This window comes from Palaemon carinicauda, chromosome 31 (assembly GCF_036898095.1).
Source record: "Palaemon carinicauda isolate YSFRI2023 chromosome 31, ASM3689809v2, whole genome shotgun sequence".
Taxonomy (NCBI): domain Eukaryota; kingdom Metazoa; phylum Arthropoda; class Malacostraca; order Decapoda; family Palaemonidae; genus Palaemon; species Palaemon carinicauda.
Window position 1 is genome coordinate 14,414,909 of NC_090755.1, and position 17,222 is coordinate 14,432,130.

The 17,222-nt window shown below is 43.9% G+C and overlaps 1 protein-coding gene and 1 pseudogene across 2 annotated transcripts in view; both read right to left on the reverse strand.

Moving 5' to 3' along the window:
- Positions 1 to 17,222, reverse strand: part of LOC137624318 (tyrosine-protein phosphatase 10D-like) — a 335,629-nt gene that overhangs the window by 105,392 nt on the left and 213,015 nt on the right. The window lies entirely within an intron of this gene.
- On the reverse strand, positions 2,453 to 2,571 carry LOC137625107 (5S ribosomal RNA; annotated as a pseudogene).

Here is a 17,222-nt window from a genome sequence, read left to right on the forward strand (position 1 = left end):
CGGGCAAATATATGTAAATAGCTAAGGTTTGTATGGTTAGGAAAAATACAAATTATCTCCGAATTTGTCATTTGTTCTGTAACCGAAATACAAACCACGCTATTTACATTGAGTGACTTACCCCTTAGGAAGGGTGGAAAGTCCCCAGCCATACTGGCTTTGGCTTTACCCGGGGACTCAGAAGCCGAGTGAGTCGCACTCGAGAAAAGGAGTCCCTGCACCTCACAAGTTCCTTGCTCCGCAAGGAAACGTGTGGCCTACATAAGCTTGTGTGTGAAGGAAGAAGTGTGACCCGTTCTAGGCAGTTGACCTGGAGTTCCAGTAGGAACTCTGGGTTAGGACGTTCCCAATACCACCTCGTCAGGGTATGGGGGACGCGACAGTATTGACTCAATACTCGGAACACAAGGAAGCATGGTTTACCTGCAGAGGTTTGAGGTCAGCTATGCAGAGACCAGGATGCTGCTTCCCAGTAGAGGGGATGATGAAGAAAGAAGTAAGGGCCAGACATACTTCTTTCATTCATGCAGACTAAAACCTAATAACAAAGCCCTCAACCTTCTGCTACCTGTCCAAAAAGGAGCCTGAGGTTAGACCAGCTGTTGTGTAGCCACCACAGAGCGATAGAAACGTATCAATACTCCTGTGGGTCACGTCCTGCAGGAAGCGGGCTGCGAAGGTCATTAGACGCTTCCAGACTCCAGCTTGTAGCACCTGCGTCACAGAGTAGTATTACTCGAAGGCGAGGGACGTTGCGATGTATCCGACATCGTGCTGTAAGGCGACGTGACGGGGGAGAGTCTGGATTCAGGTCGAGATGAATGTCCTTGAGTCCGAGCTGAAGAGGTATACTGGTGACTCTCCCCCGTGTCCTTCTTGTGCTCCCAACCCGGCTGCACGTGAGGACAAGCTGCAGCTGTTCCCAAAGATAACCCCTCGATTCCTTTACTGACAAGAAGGAGAATGTTTGGGTCATCTGATACAGAATGGTGACTCAAAATCTTGAAGGAATTGGACCGAAGGGCCGGGACCTCAAGATTCTGAGTCTAGCCAACAACTCAGGAGCCAACCTGAATGTTGCTTTCCCCCATTCCTTAGAAAGGGCGGAGTCGTGCAAGACCAAGAAGATTGCTTACACACTGGCCGAGGCCAGAGTGAGCAGGAGCCCCAAGACGGAATACGATCAGAGGCCTGACGTAATGGGTCTTGAGAAGATCTCTTAAGGGACTAAAAAGTCCGAACCATGCTCCATGTTGGAGGTTTCACTCCGACTGGGGGCAGGGACATTCTCAGCTTCGCATGAGCGAGGAAAGGTCCAGCGGGAAGGAAAAAGTTTATTCCTTTCAGCCTGAAGGCCAGGGAAAGGCTGAGCGACAGGCTTCACTGCCGAGAGCGGAAAGGAGTTTCCTCCCGCCGAAAAGCAATAAGTTCGTTATTGCTGGAGAAGAGGCCTCTTCTTGAGGAGGAGGCGTAGTGTCTCCAGGCGTGAAGCCGAAGCGATGCCCCGGCTCGTGAAAGATGTTGCAGTGTGGTTGTTTGAGTAGCCTGTGCCATGGGAGAAGCTCTCCTGGGAGTTCCGTCAGGGGAAGCAGAGGGTCCGGAAACCGTTCCGCGTATAGTCCCAGTGGAGCTCTCAGGGCCATCGAAAGGTTGACAGACAACCTGGTCTTGTTGAGACCCATTCTCAACAGACAACAAAGGAGGGAAGACGTAGGCGTCGATGTTGTCCCACCATCACCGGAATGCATCTTGTCAAAGTGTCTTGGGGTCTGAGACTGGGGGAAGAACAGCGGAAGCTTGAAGTTCCAAGCAGTCGCGATCAGGTCCCCCAGGCCAGGACTTGCTGGTTACTAAAGGCCAAAGACCCCCAGGTACACTCTATCTGCGAGGCTCTGCTCAGATAGTCGGAGAGAACATTCCTCTGCCCGGATTGAGCGAGCCGATAGTGGTATTGAGAGGATCTCAAATCATCTCAGTATCTCTACTGCAAGATGCGAAAGTATGAAAATGCGTCCCTTGCTGGTTGGAATACGCCAGTACCATGAAGTTGTTGCGCACGGAGCGACTCGGCAGGAGCTGTAGGATCTGTAGAGGGGCCAGACTACGGCCCCTAAGTCTGCCTGAATGATGGAGAGGTATCCTTCAGGTCCGGACCATAAGCCTGAACCAGAACATCCACCCCCCCCCCCCCCTTTCTTTGACGAGTCCGAGAACAGCATAAAAAATGTGGGGAAAGGATGAGAATATTCACTCCCATCAAGAGGTTCCATAGGTCAACACCCATTGCAGGTCTAAACGTTCCGCGACCGTTCGGGACTTTAGACGGGTCAATGAGGAAAGGAGAACTAGGAAACGTTCCAAGGTAGGGCTGAAAGCTATGCTTGACTGAGAACAGGTACTGCGAGTCTCCTCAGCCTTGCCACAGTCAACTGAAGGGAAGGTTCGGAGGAGGAGGCAACAGCATCTGGCGTCCCCAGGCGGTCACCCATCCAAGTACCGACCAGACCCGACGTTGCTTAACCTCGCTGGACGGACGAGAAGAGGGGTTTCCAACGTGGTAAGGCCGTTGACTCAATATCATGGCTAGATACTCCAGATGTTGAGGCAGAAGTAGAGAAGGCTCCTGGCAAATTACCATGATCCCTCACTCATGGTAAGGATCCGGAAGCTTGTCTCGGCGTTGAAGAAGGTCGAACCCGAGCCTACCGGAGTTGACCAGACCTCCAAAAGGCGAAGGAGGCGGAACCCTGCTCCTGAGCGGCCATGAGGAAAGCAGGGAGAGTTCTCTGGGGAAAAACCTGCGATGCCGCGGCGGGGTCGCCACACCGCATCTTAAGTCTAGGCTGAATTCCAAGAGCTTCCTGGAAGATGGATGGAATGGAAACTGAAAGTACCCGTCCTTCCGATCCAGGGCCTAAGGAGTCCTGCCGCCTCGTTACCAGCCAGATCGATTCTGCTGTTCCACGCTGGACGAAGTTTGTTCGACAAACTTGATCAGAGCTGAGAGGTCGACTACGGAATTCCCATCTCAGATGCTTTCCTACGAGAAAGGATCAACTGAAGAAGCCGGGGGGTGAAGCCGTCGACGACCCTATGGAGGACCTACTCCTAAGGCATGGATCATTCTGCCCAAACGGGCAAAACTCTTGCCGACCCCATGGCATAGAGGTTCAGTGACACTGAATTCGCTGACAGAGACGGCAGGCGCGATATCCTTGGCTGATCACGGAGATTGTGCAGGAATCGGCATCCGGAAGCTGTTATCCGGATGAGTAACCTTAGGCATCCTCACAGCGTGAGACCTGCAAGAGGGGGTTGCCAATCCTAGAGTTCGTCAACTCTGTCGCTCCCTCTAGGATTATGCCCCCCTGGGAGAGCCTCCCGTGCTACCTGTTCCTAACAGGAGGGTACTGCTATTGGACACCTTGTCTTAGCTGCCGTAGCCGGTCCAATAACTTAGGCCGACGAGGCTGAGAGAAAGAGGCGCTGGAGGCCTGCAGGGTCTGGAAGAAAGCGCCTTGGAGGAGTGAAAACGGAAGTCGACTTCCTCCGCACAACCGCTGTCCATGTCTCTGTCCTTGGGCACAAACAAGCTCTTCCCAAGGATGGAAGAGTGTCTGAGCTTGTCGACATCCACGGATGAGACACCCGAGAGGAAGCCCTCGGTCATTGCGTCTAAATGATCCAACATCGAGCTTGCCCGTAAGTTCGAAACTTGGCGATGAAACACCAAGGTGCTTGAGCCCGAGAGGAGGAAAGTACCCATGATCATCCTGGAGCTTCCTTGTACAAAACCTCGGGTCGCAACCGAGGAGGGAAAGGACCTGGTAAGCCCCTTTCATGAGATAGAGAAGAGGAAGGGGTAAACCAGTCACCCCTTGGCTGATGGAGAAATCTCGAACGGAAAGCTCCCTGGCAAAACCCTTCCAGGGAATGACAAGGAAGGGCTAACCCAGGTTCTGGAAAGAAGAATGTTGCTCAGACCTCCCTGAAGATTCTTCCTGCTCTTGCATGTGCCACGCTCTGCGTTTACGGGGTGAGGACCGTGTTCTGGAAATACGCTCCAGAAGACTCGCCAGGCTGGCCATGTTGCGAAACCCCGACGGGAATCGCGGTCGCAATCGCCCTGGCGCTCGCGCGATGGTAAATCAATGGTTTGCGCGTGGCCGAACGTGGAAGCGCCCATGCGCGGGCACGCAGGAGCGCAAACAAAAGTGCGCGAAGGAGCTCAGAAGGAGGGCTAGCGTGGTAGGGCGAGAGCTGGTGGTCGGCGAGCGATGACCCGTAGGCGAGCAATGGATACTGCAGGAATCAAGCCGACGTTCGCGCGAAGGAACACCGTCGGTCCGCGCGACGGAACACCGTCAGTCCGCGCGATGGAACACCGTTGGCTCGCGCGCGGGCGAACATTGGAGCGCATGTGCGCGGACGCGCATGAGCGTAGGCGCGCAGGCACGTGGGCGTGTGGACGCGCAGGCACGTGGGCGTGTGGACGCGCAGGCGCGCGGGTGAGCGCAGGCGGTCGGGAGACCGATGGCGCGTAGGCGGGCGATGGCGCGTAGGCGGGCGATGGCGCGTAGGCGGGCGATGGCGCGTAGGCGGGCGATGGCGCGTAGGCGGGCGATGGCGCGTTGACGAGCGATGGCGCGTTGACAAGCGATGGCGCGTTCTGGCGAGTGATGGCCCGAAGGTGAGTGAAGGCGCGTTGGCAAGCGATGGCGCGTCGGCAAGCGATGGCGCGTCGGCAAGCGATGGCGCGTTGGCAAGCGATGGCGCGACGGCTCGTTGGCGAGCGGTGGTGCGTTAACAAAACGCTAGCGCGCAGGCGAAGAATCGCGCGGGGGCGTAGGCGATCGCTAACGCGTAAGAGACTAGGGATGGTTAGCGCGCGCTAACAGACGGCGCGCAGGTGCATCAGGAAGGTGAGCGCTGAAGCAAGCTGTTAATCAGGCGATCCTGGACGGTCAGAAAAACCGTTGGCGCCCATTGGTGCGTGGCAGAAAAGGGCGCGCAGATGTGCGCTGGCGATTGAAGAAATCTGGCGCACAGAAGGACAGAAGTAAAGGTGAGCGCTGGCGAGCAGGAGGAAGATCTACGGCAAGACTCAGCTATCAGAGATTGTGGTCCATAGCAGGCGAGCGCTAGATCGCTACTGATGGTGTCCAGGGGAACTGACACGCGTGGCAGATCGATGACGATCGTTGACGCATAGGAGATAACTGACGAGCAGGCGAACGTTGACGCGCCTGTGCTCGCTGGCGAGCAGAAGGCAACGCATGGAATCCTGTGCGTAGAAGAAGAGTCCTTGTCCAAGACCTGAACCGAAGTTCTAGATCGTGAGGGCGAACGTGGGCGCACAGGGCGCGTAACAGGAACCAACAGGGACAGCAGAGACGATCATCAGGAGAGCGTTGACGAACAGGAGAGCGTTGGCGAACAGGAGAGCGCTAGCGATCAGGAAAGCGCTGATGAGCAGGAGAGCGCCTGTGCGCTAACACTGAGCAGGAGAGAGCCTGTGCGCTAACATTGAGCAGGAGAGAACACTGCAGAAGGGCGCGCAAGGGAACCCTGACACGCAAGGGAAGCACCCCCGTGGGAGGCAACCCTTTGCCCCGAAGGGCTCGTTGTCCGTTGGGAGATTGATGTCCGTTGGAAGACCGTTATCCGTCGGAAGACTGTTGACCGTCAGAAGACGAGGTCAGACTGCTGTCCATCTGCCCAGGGGCGGAAGATCAAGAAGAAGGAGTTGTAGGCTGCATACGGAGATTCAAAAAGGCGCCTCTTAGCACCCTTATAGGGAGATGGGAGGCCCTTACGACGTAGCGGACGGTGAGCCTTACGGCGAAGGCGGCCAACAGCAACAACAGCAGAAGAGTCCTCCAAAGAGGAGTCTCTATGAGAGTACTCTCTCGCGAACGAAAGAGAAACACTTCGTAGAAGAGACGGGCCAGCCAGTGACCTAAAAAGAGCAATCCTCCGAAGAGGTGCTCCTGCAGTTGCCCAGCCCCTTGAGCGTAACTGCAGGTGCGACCGCTCAGCACCAAGAGCATAGTCGCACGAAAAAAAGGCAAGAGAAGAACCCCCAAAGGGGAGAAACTCAAGCCTGGACAGGAAAACTTCCCTCGGAAGGAAAGTTACCCACCCAAGGAGGCGAGCCTCCTGAGTGTTCTAAAATGAACTGGAGAGCTGTCAATCGTCACGGGAGTACTTCCAGGAGAAGGAGACATGCCCCTGATGAAGATCAATAGGGGAGGCAGCAACAGCCGAATCCCCAGGCCTCAACAAGACAGCGCACTCCATTGTCACATTACAGAAACAAACTAGATCGGTAACTGTGAAAAATAAAACAAAAATCATTAGTTAACATTCATTCCCCCGGGAAGGCTCCGAAGAGGAATCCCGAGGGAAAGGAACACAAGAATTACACAAGAGGCACGTGCCACCACAACCACTTACACTCACGGAAGGAGAGCTGTAACCAACACAGAATTATAACAATTATAATTATGTAACTATGTAATTATGTAATTTAAAAATGAATGAACACTAAAGAAAGAACGAAAACCCCGAAAGGAATCGTTCTGCAAAGCTGAAAAATCAACAAATACAATTAAATTCATAAACTAATTGAGACAAAACGTACGGCGTAGCAACCCCCCCACACGGGAAGGAAGCTACTAAGGTGTAGTAAAAGTAACGTAGTAAAAGGGTGAACGACCTCAAGAGAGAGAGAGAGAAAGACTGAAGTCAAACTCGATCGCGACCCATGAAATTACACCATGGTGGCCTAACTGCCGAGGGCTCCACGGAGATATCGTACACTACACACACAAGCACAAACTCTGAAAAGAAAACTTACTGATTTCTATACTCAAATATATACATAAACATGAAAAAATGTTTACATATATATTGAGTAAAAGAAAAGTAAGTGATTAAGTAAAGACAAAACAAATAATGGCTGCCAAGCGAGGACGAAGACAGACACGTCTGTCTATCGTCCGAGCCAAAAGTGAAGTGAAGCAGTTCACCGGTGTGTGAGGGGGGGAGGGGTAGCTAGCTACCACTCCCCTACCCCTCTGCTAACTAGCGCGGGGGTAATACACCCTCGTTAAATTCTAATGGCTCGCCATTTCAGCTACGCTAAAAGGTAAACTCAATGTAAATAGCGTGGTTTGTATTTCGGTTACGGAACAAACTGTAATTATGTAAATAGATAGCATTCATGTCATCAGACGTCAACATGACACACATGAATTTGAAAAAATCAAAAGTAATTATACAAAGAACAGTCACATATTGATAGCTACAAGTAACAAGCAATAGTATTTAACAAAAGTGCTTCTTGAAAGCATATTAGTTCTTTAATTAAGAAAGCATTCTGTAAGTACAAACCAACTGTGCTCATGATGATAAAAATTAACCCTTTTGAGATTCCTGGTGTTATCTAAAACTAATATTTAAAACTGGCTTAATAATACAAGTAACTCTCCTTAAACTGCTCCTACCTTTAGGGGGAGTTGAAGTTAAAGAATTCCCTCCAATGCAACCCAAAGCATCCCCTAATGTAGTGTTGCTAGAAACGTCTAAGCTTCAAATGATTCTATCTAAAATAAAGATGGTGACTATACATATAAAGTGACAAACTAACAACCAATAGTTAGGAAAGACCAAATCACTGAACAATACACAACACCTTCCCTTTAAAAGGTTGAGCTCTCTATACAGAGTCCGTACCAATATCAAACTTCTGTTGTACAACTAAGGAAATGAATACAGTATTTTACAAAACTTTTTACAGTGCTTAAACACTTCTTATATATTCATAATATTGTAGATGCAAAATATTGTAGATTTTCAGGAGCATGCTCCAATTATAGGGGAGAATTGGTTGATAGTGTTTGGCCTGTCCAAGAAGATTGGTACATGGTTACCAGAGGGATCACTTTCCCCGAAGGGAATAGCAGTCCGGAAAATATACTTGGTGAATGAAGAACAACAGGTTTGCATATATTCCACCATCCTGCTCCCTTCTCTAAGGAGGATGGGGTAGATACTTCTCTATATTCTAAAGAATGGAGCTCAGAAGTGTAATTTACCAGAATCAAGTCAGAGCCAGTAGGTAATGCTTTGACTGCTTCATACCCAAGAGATGGGGAGAAAGAATGAAGGAGAAGAGCCAGTTACTCACCTTCATTCCTGACTAGCATCTATATGCTACCTGTCTCGCATGGGAGCTGGGTTTGCTACACAACTATTTAAGGGGCCCGGGTGGGAAGGCAATATATGGGGTTATAGGATGTAAAATGCAAAATCCTGATAAAATTCACTAAGCTTCATATGGCAATGGAGAATGTGTATATGAAATATTTTGTCAAAATTCCTCTTACTTTCATAGTTACAGGGTAATTACAGTACAGTGAACCCTCGCTGCTTCATACCCAAGAGATGGGGAGAAAGAATGAAGGAGAAGAGCCAGTTACTCACCTTCATTCCTGACTAGCATCTATATGCTACCTGTCTCGCATGGGAGCTGGGTTTGCTACACAACTATTTAAGGGGCCCGGGTGGGAAGGCAATATATGGGGTTATAGGATGTAAAATGCAAAATCCTGATAAAATTCACTGAGCTTCATATGGCAATGGAGAATGTGTATATGAAATATTTTGTCAAAATTCCTCTTACTTTCATAGTTACAGGGTAATTACAGTACAGTGAACCCTCGCTACTTCGCGGTTCGACCATCGCGGATTTTTTCCATAACCCATATATATACAGTAATATATATATATATATATATATATGTATGCATGTATTTATGTATATATGTATATATGTAGGTATGTATATGTGTATACATATATATATATATATATATATATATATATATATATATATATATATATATATATATATACTGTATATATATATATATATATATATATATATATATATATATATATATATATATATATATATATATATATATATATATATATATATATATATCTAAAGTAGGAAGATGTGATGTAGTTCTAAGGGAATAGTATGGGAAATATGTCTGGGTAATAAGCAAAGCTCTACCTCCAGTTTGTTTCTTCATTATGATCAGAGATAAATGTAAACAAAACATTGGTTGCCATTTTTTAACGTGCTTTTTAGCGTGTTTAGGAAACGCATGATATAAAATTGCCTTTTATATTTGTGCCTGTTTTAGTTTAGGGTACTGTAGTACATGCATTAAGTGTTCTGTACATTAAAGGATAGTTTGTTAACAGTACTACGTACAAGGGAAGGTTTTAAAAGTCTGAATATACATGTTGAATAAATAGGTAAATATGGTGTCACTACTTCGCGGATTTTCACCTATCGCGGCCGCGTCTGGAACCTATCTACCGCGATAAACGAGGGTTCACTGTAGTAAAAGTAACTCAATAAGCCAAAAATATTGATCACCACAAGAAAATGCAGTATTTCTTCTGTTACAAATTTTCCTAATTATTACATTTTAACATGAAACAAATTATGAGCAATGGCATCTGTATAGATTCCATGAGTCACAAGACATTATGGGCCTTCAGTGCTAGCAAAAACCTCAGAGAGAGTACACATTTGAGTTTGACCTATGACATTTGCTGGCTTGTACGTCTGTTTTTCTTAATTTGACAAGAATTTTGTGATGCCAAAGAGGAAAAGACAATTCAAACATCTCGTTAACATATGGAAGAAGAAAATTTACTCTAATAAGAGTTCAGAAGTGGGTAATATTGGCAATATTAGCTGAGTTAGTGAAGAAGAGAGAGTGTTGTGGATGAAAGAGCAACCGTCTCGCCTGACATAGTACCCGAAGAAGCAAGATATTGAGCAAAGGGATCTTCATTTATGAATAAATTATGAAAGATAACATTGTTTTGGTTTATTAATATCCAAAATGGAACATAAAATTCAAAATAATCAGATTTATTAATATTGTCTTTGTATAAATACAAAGAAAACCTTTGAACGCCCATATCTTGAAACTATACTTATTAACCTTCAAATTCTATTTTCTCCCTTAGTTTTAAAGATATAGCATTGAAATTTGGTATATGACTTAGAAAGATATGATAAAACAATCAAATAGAACCCTTTTTTCCTATTTTTGTTTCATATTTTTTTCTTAGCTTTTTTTCCCTGATTTACAAGGTTTATTTTTTTACCATAATGAAAAAACTTTATACTGTATCTAGCAAAAAAAAGACGACTTTTAGATAAAACTATTTTATTGGAGGTCTACATAGGGTAGTAATCCCAGGTCTTAATTTTGAGTATCAAGGGATGAGATTGAATTTGAAAAACACTAATTTTCAGGATAAAACACCCTGGTGTCGCAAAACCGAAGGTCAGAGGCAAAAATCCTATGCAGTTTGGAGATGTCCTAAGTCACCTTATTAAGTGGTATGAATGTAAAAGTCCTGGGGACAGAGGCAGATGGAGAACAATAGCCAGAAACATTGACCCCACATAAAAGTGGGAAAAGATGCAGACAAAGAAGAATGTAAAAGACCTGTCCTTAAAAAATGGCATTAGCTGGCCGGCCCCCTTAAGCAGCCGTCACAAGACCAACCACAAGGCATTATGGGACTTCTGGGTATACTCCTGTAGATTATAAGCCATATAGTTGGTCTGATGTATGCACACCCCAGCCTTAAATGCCTGGCTGACTGCAAGATTCCTCTTGCAAGCAAGGGTGGGGCCTAACCCCTGACTTTGGAAGAGATGCTAACACTCAGGTCTCAGGTCTTAGGTCTTCTTCAGATAGCACTGCACAGCCCTCACGGGACACAAAAATATCACCGACACTTCCCATACAGAAGGGATGGAGAAGGGCACAAACCTGGGGTCGTGCCCTACAGGGTTCTGAGTTTGGGCCACGCAACCTGGCCTAAAAAATTTAACAAAGGGAGATCCTTCCACCCCTCAGCATGGGAAACTAAGGTATAGACCGTGCAACTTTCTTAATCTTATTATGACTTATTGAGAGTCAAAACCCTGACTGAATACCTACTCAAAGGCTTGAACAGGTATGCACAAGAGCCTTGAGAATGAGGGTCACATCCCACTATGGGGACCTGAGATCCCAGGGTGTGCAACTCTGCTTGAAGCTTCTCACAAGCTGAGACAACTCTATCGAGGAGGAGAGGTGTATCCCCTTAAGTTAAAAGACCATGCTCAAAATTGAGAATTTCCGCTCAGTTGCCTTGACAGCAGAAACTAAGATAAGCTTCTCTTGGTGAAGGAAGATGAGAATATCTGTGATCTGCACTACAGAAGTTCTGACCAGAGAATAATCCCTTCTACTCTAATCACAGTGGATAGCCCACTTTTCCTGGTATACAGCTGCAATTAGACATCTGCAGTGTCTCGAGAAGTCTTTGCTCAGAGGAGATGCTTCAGACTTCATGGATTGGAGGTACTGTACCTCTGATGGTGTGGCCGTCAGGAAAAGGAGGGCCATGGGGAGTCCTCTTGGAACCTCCACTAGAGCTAACAGCTCGGAATGCTACTCGACATGTGGATATCTAGGAGCTACCAGGTCTTCCCGAGTCCCGGTGTAATTAAGACTTAGTTCATTAGCGGATGGATGAGGGTGAACAGCCTAGCCGATCCCACTGACAATGGAAGACTACCACCAACACAGCCCATAGGTTAAGTATACATGGGGAACTTCCTGTTTAGCTGTGTGGCACACAGGCCGATCTCCAAAGAACCTCATAGAACAAGAAGCCTCACTGTTACTCAGGGATGAAGGTACCACCCTGACCTTATAATCTTCCTCAGGCAACCGAGTGTATCTACAAGTACTGTACTCTCCTCTTGCTTGGAGTGTACCTGGCTGACAACTCTACAGTGTGGAATTCCACCCTGTTGTACATGTTTCATCAGCTCACAGAGTGGGAGCGGCAAGCGGCAACTTGCCCCGTTGCCTGACATATGCCACTCTGGTAGGGCTGCTTGCCTCCTCCATGTTCTTAAACTGCTTGCAGTGCTAGAAAGCCTGCTAGCCTTCCAGGATGTTTTTGAGTAGGTAATACTTCTTCTAGCCACACCCGAGATGATCAGGTCATCGAGGCGTGCGGGGCATCTTTTGGCACATCTGAGCACTGTTGCATATCAGGAGGCAGAGAGTTGAGTAGGACTTCACTGATAAGGGTTTCCTTAAACACCCAACACTTAAAATCATCCCGATCCTCCTGTCTTGCTGTGACAAGAAGATATGGGAGAGCCTTGGAGGCTGATCAGTGATTCTGCAAACACTACTGAAGAGATCTCTGGTGGAGGTGCCCGTGAGGAACGAGCTTCTTCATTATGAAAAGGTGGCCGAGAAGACCCTGCCAGCTCTGATCTGGTATTTTTGTCTAGGACAGAAACGGTTGCAATTCCTCCTTGGACTTGCTAATGTGATCATCAGACTAAAAGCCTTGCTGCTGCTGTGTCTATCAGCATGTCCAAGTACTTTAACCTCTCCTTGGGTAAGAAATTCGACTTTTCCCAGTTTATCATTAAATCCAGACTGTGACAAAAGCAAGAAGTCCAACTCAATCCTGTAGCAACTGCCACATGGAGAAGGCCAAGATCAGCCACCTGTTGGGATACATTAATTGAGAGTGGTCCCAAGCTGATATGAAGGTGAACATCTGAAGAACAGTATACAGTTCAGAGCAATCAATCTTGAACTGGTTCACCATATCAAGACTGTGATGCCCAGGTACTTTCAGGTACACATCCTTCAGATCCACTAAAAGCATGAAATTTTTCTCTCTGATGGAACTCAGCAAAGATCACACTATTTCCATCCTGAATTTTGTTTTTTTGACAAACAAACACATATGCTGCCAAGAGGTCAATGACTAGCCTCCAGCCCCCAGTTGACTTCTCCAACAGGAAGAATAGACTATAGAAGCTTAGAGACTCATCTCAAATGACTTTGAGCATGTTCAACTCCAACATCCCTCTTACCTTTTTCTGCAAGGCCAGGGTTCTCGGCGATGTTGAAGGAATTGAAGAAAACTCTATTGGTAAGTGAGGTAGGGGCACCAACGGACTGAAAGGGTAGCAAGTAACACTCCCGAAGGACACTCACTACCCAAAACTCAGCGCCATATCTTTACCAAGTTACCCAAGGCACAAAAAGCAACTCCTACTCTCAGCACCAGCCCACTGCCTGGAAGAACCAGGTTTGATGGCTCGAAAGGGGTGTGCATGCCCCAGCTCCTTCCAGGAAGAAGTTCCGGGCGGTCCTCATCAGGGTCTAGGAAAGGTCCTGGAAGCCTTTTTTACAAATTATCTCGCATGCATGGCTGAACCCAAGGGTTTGGTCACAGCATTATCCTAATAAATCCTAGTTTGTTTATCAAGATTGCTAGGCTTTAGATGATTTAGTAGCTGGTGGTGGTGTGGTCTAACAGTTTTTTGTTTTATTATTTGTGTAAATTTTATTAATTAAAGGATTAATGCTTTTTTATTCGGGATACACAGTGCTGGGTAAAATATATAAATAAAGGGTTAAATCAGTCTAAATTCTTGAACTATCTATCTATTTACCATGGTACTTCCCACAAATATGTGAACTAGCCGACATAAAAAATACCTAAATATGAACATTAGGGGATGTTCATAGAAATAAATAGATTTTTGATAAAATTTGTTATTTCTATACTAACCTGATGTTCATATACATGCCCACAATTCTTCCTACTGACTAGTAATGTCAAAAGAATAGGAAATTAGACTCGACTTTGAGACTGACAAACGAAGCATGTACATCATGCTCCCAATAAGGCTATTGCCAATAGCTGCTAGAGTGAAAACTGGATACTAAATTTTAGTTTTGGGGCAAACACTAATAAAAGCCTACTCACATCAGGTGAGTATTGAAATAAAAAATTGTATTATCAAAATTCTATTTTTCACTTGACTAAAGAGTAATAGGGCATTATGGCAGAAGCCTTCCCAGCTCCAGGAAACTAGCAGCTGCACCAAATCATGCCAGAGACCACAGAGGTCTGGTGTCAATGGAAGGTTCAATATTATATGCTAAAGGGAGAATGGTTATTTTTCAGCTTTATTGTCCAGGAGAGGAAGCTCTTAATAAAAAGTTCAAGCACTATGAATTTCAGTTACCGGTACCTTATATTACCGTGTAAATGACAATCCCATGTAAAGGGTGAACCCCAAAATTTCCTTAACAAAAAACCTTTTTATCTTATATCTCATGTAATGGGTGAATGGCAATTTCAAGACCAGCCTAATGTTACTACACTTTTATTATAAATATTTTACCCTATTATAATCTATATTTATAATAACATCTTTACTAAAAGCTATTAGTATCATTAGTTATCACTTGCATGTGTAAATGCCATCATTTTTTCGTCATGATCGGCGATGAAATGTAGACTAAATGTTTTCTGTTTTAGACGGCGATTTTAGAAAAAAAAATTACATAAAATTACTATTATTTCATTTATTTTGAATTTATAAGGATAAGGTAATTAAATCAACATTATTAATATTCGTATTACATAACCAATACTGGGTAGGATAGCTGTTGCTGAAAAAGGTAACCTATACATGTGTAAATGTGTTTGCTTGTTCGTTATGATCGGCGATGGAATGTAAACAAAAGCATTGGTTTCGGTTTTAGCTGGCATATTTAGCTTAAGCATGATATAAAATCATCTTTATTTTGAATTTCTATGTATATAGCAAAAGCATTTCAACCAATTTAGACGAAACGGAGGACAACAGTCCTAGTAGTGCAAACGAAAGCAACGAAGATGATCCCCATGACGATGATGTTCTGATGAATTTTTTTAAACACTTTTAATAGATCGAATGGCAGTGCTGACTTTAGTGGTTTTTAATTTCAAGTGTATTAAATTTGTTTTTCTTTTTAAACTTGTTTGCATCATTGTTTTTCTGTATACATAGTGTAGGTACTGATAACCTACAAATTTTGAAGTTTTGGACAACCACCATTACCATCATCTCTTGGCAAATAATGTAAACATTGTTAGTTTTCCTGAACAAGTTTTTGATGAGGGAAATATTGTATTCAAGAAAAAAATTATTCTTATTTTTATTTCACACAAACACACAACTACAGTGTATGATTATACTGAGCATATTATACACTGTTAATCAATCCTTCCTAACAACTATGTAAATAGAAGAATTAATTACCGGTACAAATATGAAAAAAACTAGGTTTTGGACACCTAGGCTAGCCTACCAACAGGTTTGCACAACATAGCCCGAGCACAATAAATACATAAAGATAAAATTACCAGTTAATATTCCTATTTTACCTAAACATAAAACTATATACTGTACCGTAATTAAAATGAGCATATTATATGATTTTAAGTCAATCCTTCTAAACTACTAACCTATTAATGAACCATATGCAATTAAAATACCCTAACAACACAACAGAGGTCGAGAAAATAAAATTTTTTACAATTCCAAAAGCATCTCTCGTGTAATGGTCGAACCCTGACTTTTTTCATCCATAACTGGTCTTAAAATTTCGCCCTTTACACGGTAATATACGGTAACTATTGAAATAAATGCTTTTATTATACAAATTATGTTTAATTTTTAAAAACAGAGATTTACTAAAGCATACCGATATGAAAATAAGGTCCTTTGGTTAAATTAAAATTGCAGCAAGGGGCCCCAAAATGCCACTATAGTCTATTTTTTATAGCGGTGCATATTTGCACCCACTCACAGGGGTGCCCTTTTAGCTCGGAAAGGTTCCTGATACCTGATTGGTCGGAAGTATTTTTGTCCAAACACCTTCATTGTTCTCGAATAATCACCAAGTAATGTGAATCGAAACTTATTTATTAACCTATATTTCTCCATCACATATATGTTTTGTTAATAAAAAATTTTAAAGAATAAATATATTATAAAGAATCGTCTTGGTATGTCTAAATTTAATAACACAATCCGCCGAAGACAACGACAGCAGCTTGTTTTCGGATGCACGCTTTGTAATTTTGTAGTTTTTCACATATTTTAACGCAAATTGGGATAAATTACACTCAGCATAAGTTAAACATGTTATTATAAACTTTCTTTGAATACCAGAATTTACCAAAATCATGGAATTAATAAAACCCGATATTTGTGAAAACTTATGGGGAGGTAAAAGAACAGCCTGTAGCGGCCTGGCGGGAAAACGATCCCTTCTGACTTGTAGGCGCAGTTTTTTTTTCTTTCGTAATGTAGTTCGGCCTATTCCTTTCAGTTTAAATAGTCTTGCATTGTCTCTCTTCGTATAATTTTGCTTATTATTTTCCCACATTCTTGTTCCTCACCTAATATCTATCTATTTTCCCGATATCACTTCTTTCATAAATGGGATATCCGCACTACGATTCCTTATTTCTTATCCTCTGTCGAAAGTGATGGCTTGAAGGGAAGCGCGTTGCTAGTCTCATTAAAATAGTGTAGAGGTAGGAATAAAGAAAAAAATACTATGTTTAATTTCAGGTTTAGAGAATAGGTTATACTTTCTACACAACATAAAATTTATGTTGTTATTATTATTTACATGCTTACTGACGTAAGGTACAAAACATAAGGAATCGTAGTGCTGATATCACATAGGCCTATATGAAAGAAGGGATATCGGGGAAAATAGATAGATATTAGGTGAGGAACAAGAATGTGGGAAAATAATAAGCAAAATTATACGAAGAGAGACAATGCAAGACTATTTAAACTGAAAGGAATAGGCCGAACTACATTACGAAAGAAAAAAAAAAACTGCGTCTACAAGTCAGAAGGGATCGTTTTCCTGCCAGGCCACTACAGGCTGTTCTTTTACCTCCCCATAAGTTTTCACAAATATCGGGTTTTATTAATTCCATGATTTTGGTAAATTCTGGTATTCAAAGAAACTTTATAATAACATGTTTAACTTATGCTGAGTGTAATTTATCCCAATTTGCGTTAAAATATGTGAAAAATTACAAAATTACAAAGCGTGCATCCGAAAACAAGCTACTGTCGTTGTCTTCGGCGGATTGTGTTATTAAATTTAGACATACCAAGACGATTCTTTATAATATATTTATTCTTTAACATTGTTTATTGACAAAAGATATATCTGATGGAGAAATATAGGTTAATAAATAAGTTTCGATTCACATTACTTGGTGATTAT